We start from the raw sequence: 8,250 nt of genomic DNA, 5'->3' as shown, positions 1-8,250 counted from the left end.
AAAAAGTCTTTGGACAGTGGTGAATTCCCCAACAACATAAACACATTAAAAATTATTTTAAACTTAACACAGAAACAAATAAGAAAAGAAAAAGACACACATAATAAACTTAAATGCTAAAACTTTAATACAAAATAAGAAAGAAAAAAAAGCATTGCCATGTGCACAGCGCAATGTAAGGGAGGATCAAAATGAATAGCAATAAATTTCCATTTTAAGAAAGTCTATATAATCAATACTACACATTGTGTTCAGACCTGCCTATTGTTCCTTGTCTTCCTTGTGAGTTGTCTTTTGTTATCTGCAATGAACTTTTTTTTTTTTTTACAATTTCCAAAATAATGTTTATTGTCAGGATTCTGTACTTTACTTCTCCTCCTGTACAGTCTTGGTACCCCGGAGTCGACCAGTACGCCAGGCAGCTCTGAGACAGATCTTTCATACAACTGGGGTGTCTCTTTGAGTGGTGGACAGTTTTGCAATATGCTGGTGATTACCTTCTCCGAAGGTCTGTTCCACAGAATTCATGGCCACACCCCGGACAGGAGGCCAGCAGTTTCTCTTGGCCTTGTATTTGTGATAAGCAAGACCTGCCTTAAGGATGGGCTTATCAATATGACCTCCTCCAGCAACAACATCAACCACAGCTGTTTGCAGAGTAGATCACTTTCTTAGAGCCTGAAGGTAGCTTCACTCATGTTTTCTTGTTTTCAGGATTGTGGGAAATCACTGTGGCATAGTTTCCAGATGCCTGGGCAAGCTTACCCCCGTCCCCAAAGACAACACACTATGGTCCCTTCAGGGATAGTGCCAACTGGGAGGACATTGCCAATGTTGAGCTGAGCTTTCTTATCACAGTACACAAACTGGCCAGTATGGATGCCTTCAGCAGCAATGAACAACTCTGTCCTCTTTTTAAATCGGTAAGGATCCCGAAAAGCTACTTTTGTAAGAGGAGCCCCTTGGCCTGGATCATGGATTATGTCCTTTACAATACCCGCAATGTAGCCATGCCTCTCGGTGAAGTCAACAGCCCGAAGCTTGGCTGCCCCTTTCCTGTGCTTCATGTGGGCGCAGAAGACGGAGCCGTGACCCTTCCTCTGACCATGGATCACTCTCCCCATCTTGCGGGGTCTGACTCTAGACTTGCTAAAAAGAGCTGCAGTGCACTTTTTAACTTTGTTCTTTTTCCAACTTTCTCTCCTCTGCCTCCAAGAAGGATACAATTAAGTGTGGAGAGATATAAAGCATGTCAGTATATGTGTATATATATATATATATATATATATATATATGTGTACACACACATACACATACATACATATACCTCTATATCTATAATCATACACATATATAGACATATACATCCATACACATCTATACTTGTTTGCCCTTTGTTTCTCTGAGGATTGATAACATCTTCCTTTATAACTCCTTGTATTTCCATAATTTTCTAAGTATACAAACTCATCATTTCCTATCAGACAGCAATATTCCAACCTTAATCTGTCTAGTTATTTAAAATAGTCTAAAACAATATTGATTAATATGACTAACAGAGTGTAGTTTCCCTGTTTTTTCACTTTTGATTAAATATATTTTAACTTTAACTTTTTCTGAGATCCTGATTACTGCCAGTTTTTTTTTTTCTGTAATAAATTTTACTCTTCATCTTTATTTTAGGTTTGTGGGTATCTCTTATTTCTTATCCCTCCTGATTCCTCTTCTTTACTTCTACCTGTACCTTGCCCTCCTGTTTCTTAACTTACTCCCCAACCCTGGCAAACAATCCCTCCTTTACTTTCCCTTATTCTCTTGTTTCTATTTGAATTTAGAAGAGTTTTTATAGTTTTCCCAATATATGTTATTCCCTCTTCATCTAATTCCCATTGATCTAGACACCCTTCTATAACCCCCTTATCCTATTCCCTCACCCTTATTTATTTATAAATTTAGAAAATTTTTATTCTCTTCTAAATTATATATTGTTCTTTAACCCAGAGATGATGTGAGTAGGGTTCTTTTTACCTTCCCTTATCCTCTCCCCACTCCCTATCTCCTTAGCCTTTATTTTTTCTGAATTTAGAAGACTTTTGTGTATACACATACACACTTGTACATATGTATGCATGTATATATGTATTGTTCTCTCTTTAACTCATTCCAAATGATAGCAGGCTTTCAGAACTACCAGTCCTCCTCCCCATTTTAATTCCTCTGTCACATCTTCCTCTAGCACCTCATTTGTATAAGATTATTACTCATTTTACCTTTTCCTAAATGGTTTTATTTTTAGAATCAAATCATACTCAGGTTTACCTCAATCTTTCTTTTAAACTACCCAATTATTACTAACAATCTCAGACATATTTTATATTTTCTCATATAAAAAGTAAACATTCTGTCCTTATTGAATCCCTTGTAATTAGTTTTTGATGGGTGCTTTATATTTCTCTTGGATCTTTTATGTCAAATTTTCTATCAATTTTAAGTTATTTGTTTTTTGCAACAAAATCCAGGCAATCCATTGAATGTCCATTTTTTTTCCATTCAGGATTATGCTTAACTTTGCTGGGTATGATATTTTTGGCCACAATCCCAGTTCTTTCACTCTTCAATATATAGTTTTCCAAGTCCTCCAGTCTTTTAGTGTCGCTGCTGCTAGGTCTTATGTGGTTCTAATTGTGGCTCCACATATTTGATTTTTTTTTCTTTTTGCTCATAACATTTTTTTTTCCCTTTGAGCTAAAAACTTCAGAATTTGGTTATGATATTCCTGCAGGTGTTTATTGCAGGATCTCTTTCAGGTGGTGATTGGTGGATTTTTTCTATTTCCTCTTTCCCATCTTGTTCTAATGTTTCAGGACAATTTTCCTTGATTATTTTTTGTATTACTGTATCAAGACTGTGTTTTTTGTTATAGCTTTCAGGTTGAATGATTAAACTTGTTTTCTCTTCTTGACCTCTTTTCCATATCAGTTGTTTTTCTTATCTTTTACATTTCTCTAATATTTTTTTCATTCTATATATTTTGTTTTATCATTTCTTGGTCTCTTATAACTTTTCTGATTTCCCCTTGTCCAATTCTAATTTTTCAGTCATTTCCTTCCTTAAGATTACAGATCCCCTTTTCCAGTTCATTGACTTTCTTTTCATCATCTTCTTATTTTTTCTTGGATTTTTTTCTTTTTTTCTTTTTGGAGGGAAATTGGGGTTAAGTGACTTGTCCAAAGTCACACAGCTAGTTTTTGTGTTAAGTGTCTGAGGCCAGATTTGAACTCAGGCCCTCCTGACTCCAGAGCCAGTGCTATATTCACTGAGCCACCTAGCCACCCCTGGATTTTTTTTTAATGTCAAATTCTATTATTTAATTTATATTATTTTTCCCTCAATCTCCCTCATTTGTTTTTTAAAGTCTTTTGAAAGTTCTTCTATGAATTCTTTTTGGACAGGTGACCATTTGACATTACTATTTAGGGTAGGAGAGGCTTTTTTTTTTTCTTCAGTGTTCTCCTCAGAAGATGAACTGCAGTCCTCTCTATTTCCATAGTGCTATTCCCATAGTAAATTTCTATAGTTGGGTTTTTTCTCCTTTTGCATGCTGGTTTCTTTGTTTGTGCAGCAGCTTATCATTGTAATCACCTCTAGTCCTGGTTTATGAGGGATGGTGCCTCTGGCATCAGATCCTCCTTTGCTTCTCCCCTTTGGCCTGGAACCAAAATCAAGAACTCTACCCTCCTGTAACTACCCACAGCCAGCAGCATCCCCACTCCACTACTTCTTCACTCAGCAGACATGTGCTGGTTCATTCTTGCCCAGGGCTGCATCATGGCAGCACAGCTGGGCCTGGTGTTCCTTATCAGCAGAGGTTCCCTCAGTGTTCCCCCTTCCCCCTTGGACACCTGACTATCCACACCTGACTCTGGGAGATGTAAATTCTTGTGACTGGGGCTAAGGGTACTTCCCAGTCCTGCTAGACCCAGGGCTCACCACTTGCTGTTTCAGTGGAATTAGTCTAGAAGGGTTTGTGTTTCACAGGGACCTACCTCTGTCCTAACATTTTTCTTCAGATCTCTCCTAGTTGTCCCAGGACCACTCTTCTGCTCTAAATCTTGTTTATTTTTACCTTTTAAGGTTTACCCTGAAATGCCATTTTGGCTTGTTTGTGTGGGAAATTTGGAGATCTTGGAATTTTCTGACCACCATCTTCCCACAATTCTCTCTAAAAATACATTTGAAAAAAATTAATACTAATTTCTTTTTGACATTATTTTGTTTTTAAATTTTGAGTTCCAAATTATCTTCTTTTTTTATATCTCTCCCCCACCTACTGAGAAGGCAAGCAAAATGATATCAATTTCATATGTGAAGTCATGCAAATATATTTCCATATTAATATCACAAAAGCAAAATAAAGAGAAGAGACAATTACATTTCAATTTGTGTTTGGAGGTCATCAATTCTCACCCTGGAGATTAATAGAATTTTTTTTGTCATGAATCCTTTGGAATTTTTTAGGACCATTGTATTGATCATAGTAGCCAAGGCTTTCTTTATTGATCATCAATGTAACATTGATGTTACTGTGATATTCCAGTTCTTCTCTCTTCACTTTGTTTCACTTCATAAAATTCTTGCCATGTTTGATCTGAAGCTACACCTTTTGTCATTTCATATAGCACAATAGTACTTAATCACAATTATATGTTGCATTTGTTCTCTGTGTCTATGTATGTAATCTTGTTTAGCCATTTGCCAACTGATGAGCATTCCCTCAATTTCCAATAATTTTTTCGCCACAAAAAGTACTGCTATCAATATTTTTCAAACATAAGGGTGCTTTTCCTTTGATCTTGTTGGGGGTAAAGAACAAGTTCTGGTATTTAGGAGCCAGAGGACAGTTTTATGACCCCTTTGAGCATATTTCCAAATTGTTCTCCAGAATATTTGGTCAATTGACCACTCAATCAATAGATTATTAGTACACCTATTTTTTCTCATTCCCTCCAGCATTTGCCATTTCTTATAGGCATGAGGTTGTACCTCAGAATTGTTCTAATTTACATTTCTCTAATTGTGATAGTAATGGCAATTAAAGATTCCCCTGTATTGGCTTGGTTTTCAAATTGATTGTATTAAAACCCAGAGTTTGTTAATCCCACCTGTGGGATGGGCTTGTTGATGTGAAAAGAAAGTCCTGAAGTGGGAGGAGCTGGTGATGTAGATTTGGAGAGACAAGAGAGAGGCGGAAGTTCTTTTTTTTGGAAGCTGCACCTCGTGGAGAGAGACTAAGAGATTGCTGGTGGCCGCTTTGAATTGCCCTGGACTTTTGAGACCTGCCCCCTGAGCTGCCAAGGACTGAGGAGACATGGCTGTTTTACTGGTACTTTGTCTGTCTGTCTTGATGTTATTTTGCCAGATTTGTCCACTGGTGAAAGACTGTCCTGTTGAAGAAGTCCTGGAACCTGGCATTTGGTTAAGAAGGCCTGAGACTGTCCTGCAGACAGAGAGTGAATACTGTCCACTGGTGAGGGACAGTACTGAGAGTGAATACTGTCCACTGGTGAGGGACAGTACTGTTGTTGCAGGGGTCTGGAGACTGTCCGGCAGACAGAATGAATACTGTCCACTGGTGAAGGACAGTGCTGTTGTTGCAGGGGTCTGGGAGCCTTTCTGTTGGTTCAGAAGCCCTGAAGAAGGATTTTCTTGTTGTATGTTTACAGAAATCCTGGGAGAGGGCTTTGCTAATGTGTTCAGGGGTTCTAGAACTGTTCTACAGACAGAGGATAAATTCATGAAGGGACTGGCAATGTATCTTATGGCCTTGCTAAGCCTTGTCTCCCCAGGAACTAAGATTGCTGAGAACTTGCCTCGTGTCAAGATGAAGAAAAGACCTCCATTTGGGTATTAAGTGCTGTGTTTAAACTTGATATAACTCTGGGGTAGATTCAATTGTGATCCAGGGGTGGGGAACTTTTGACCTTTTTGTGTTCTATGGTTGAGCAAATGAATGTATTTTACTTATGTTTGGAAACTAATCTCCATTTGAGAAGAGGGGCTTTGTGGTGGACTTAATTAAGGTATAGCCTAGGGGTGGAGAAGTATTTGGAACAGAGACTTTGTAATTGATTGAATGATTGGAAAGTCCTGGGGTGGGGTAGGCCTTGGAGATGATTTAATCACACTTAGTAAATGCTGTATTTTGAATGATGTCATGTTTTGATCTTCTCTGTTCTGGGTTTGTTACTGAATAAAATAGAGAGCACCTATGCTGGTATTTTGAACCTGGGAAGTTGCCTTTGCTTGGTATTACATTACACTAATCAATAGTGATTTGGAATATTTTTCATATGACTGTAGATACATTTGATTAGTTGTTTCAAAAATTGCCTATTCATGTCCTCTAGTCCTTTAGGAACTGGAGAATAGCTCTCATTTTTATAAATTTGATCCAGTTCTCCATATGTTTAAGAAATGAGACCTTTATCAGGAAAATTTGCTGTAAAAATATTTGACAGTTCATTGTGTCTTGTACCTTTTAGCAAAATGCAGTTCCCAGGATTATTTCTATTAATTGTCTATTTTTGCTTTTGTTTTGTCTGAGATCATAATTGGTACCAGTGTGTTACTTTACTTTGGCTGAAGCACATTAGATTCTGCTCTAGCACATTTTTTTAACCCTGTGTATGTCTTTCTGTTTCAAGTATGTCTCTTGTAAACAACATATTGTTGTGTTCTGATTTCTAATCTATTCTAATATCAGTGATCATTTTATGGGTGAGATGATCCCATTCACCTAACTGCATTTCTCTCAATCCTATTTTTCTTTGTTTATCCTCCTCTCTCTTTTTATCTTGTCCCTCTTCAAAAAGATGTTTTATTTATCACTGCCTCCCTTAATAAGTTTTCCCTTTTATCACCCCTCTGCATACTTTTTTTTAAAATCTCCTGACTCTCTAATCTTCCTAATGAGTAAATTTGATTTCTCTACTCAACTGAGTATGTGTGTCTGTGTTTGTAAGTGTGAATGTATGTATGTGTTCTTCTAAGTTTGAATAAATTCTGATGCAAGTAAGGTTCAAGAATTGACCCCCCTATCATTATAAAAGCTCTTCCTGCCTGCTTCTTTTATGTGATATTGTTTTCCTATTCTACCTCTCCCTTCTCTCTTCTCCCAGCACATCCCTCTTTCTGGCCCCTTTATTTTTTGAAGATCATCCCATCATAACTGACTAACTCATTCAATTTGTCTGTGTAGACTTTTGTCCTTGTAATGACAAAACTCTTAGGGAGTTACATATATCATCTTTTCATATAGTTATGTAAACCATTTAAATTTATTGAGTTTCTTATGAATACTCTTTCCTAATTACCTTTATATGCTTCTTTTGAACCTTGTATTTGATTGTCAAATTCATATTCAGCTGTGGTCTTTTCTTCAGGGATGTTTGAAAGTCTTCTACTTCATTAAATATCCATCCTTTCCCCCAAAGAACTACCCAGTTTTTCTGAGTAGGTTATTCTTTTTTGTAATCCTAGCTCTTTTGTTTTTTGGAATATCACATTCAAAGTCCCTTGCTGTTTTGGTGTAGAAGCTGCTAAATCTTGTGTGATCCTGACATTGACTCTGCTATATCTGAGTCATTTCTTTCTGGCTGTTTGTAATTTTTTTTTCCCTCTTGACCTGGAAACTCTGTAATATGTCTGATATTCCTTGGAGTTTTCATTTGTAGTTCTCTTTCAAGAAGTGAATGGTGAATTCAATTTCTATTTTGCCCTCTGGATCTAGGACCAAGGTAGTTTTCTTTATTAACTTATTGGAATATAAAATCTATGTTTTTTAAATGGACCACATCTTTCATGTAGTACAATAATTCTTAAATGATCTTTCCTCAATCTATTTTAAAGGTCAATTACTTTCCTGATGAGACATTTCAATTTTTCTTCTTTTTTCATTCTTTTGACTTTGTTTTATTATTACTTGATATCTTGTGGAGTCATCAGTTTCCACTTGCCCAATTCTAACTTTTAAGGAAGGATTTTTTTTCAGTGTTTGTGTACCTCTCCCAACCCCTTTTTTACATATGGCCAAGGATATTTTTTTGACATTTACATTGAGATTTTTTAATTTTTATATCTATCTATCTATCTATCATCTATCTATCTATCTATCTATCTATCTATCTATCTATCTATCTATCTATCTACCTATCATCTATCTATCTGTCTGTCTGTCTGTCTGTCTATATT

The 8,250-nt window shown here is 36.6% G+C and overlaps 1 pseudogene; it reads right to left on the bottom strand.

Annotated features, from left to right (window-relative positions):
• Window positions 1–354: 354 nt before the first annotated feature.
• On the bottom strand, window positions 355–1,124 carry LOC138158364 (large ribosomal subunit protein uL2 pseudogene; annotated as a pseudogene).
• Window positions 1,125–8,250: the final 7,126 nt, after the last annotated feature.

This window comes from Petaurus breviceps, unplaced genomic scaffold, assembly GCF_028583685.1.
Source record: "Petaurus breviceps papuanus isolate PSGF00001 unplaced genomic scaffold, PetGlider_PUasm1.0 174, whole genome shotgun sequence".
Lineage (NCBI taxonomy): Eukaryota > Metazoa > Chordata > Mammalia > Diprotodontia > Petauridae > Petaurus > Petaurus breviceps.
The sequence above is the reverse complement of the archived record's forward strand: the minus strand, read 5'-3'. Positions and strand labels throughout refer to the sequence as shown.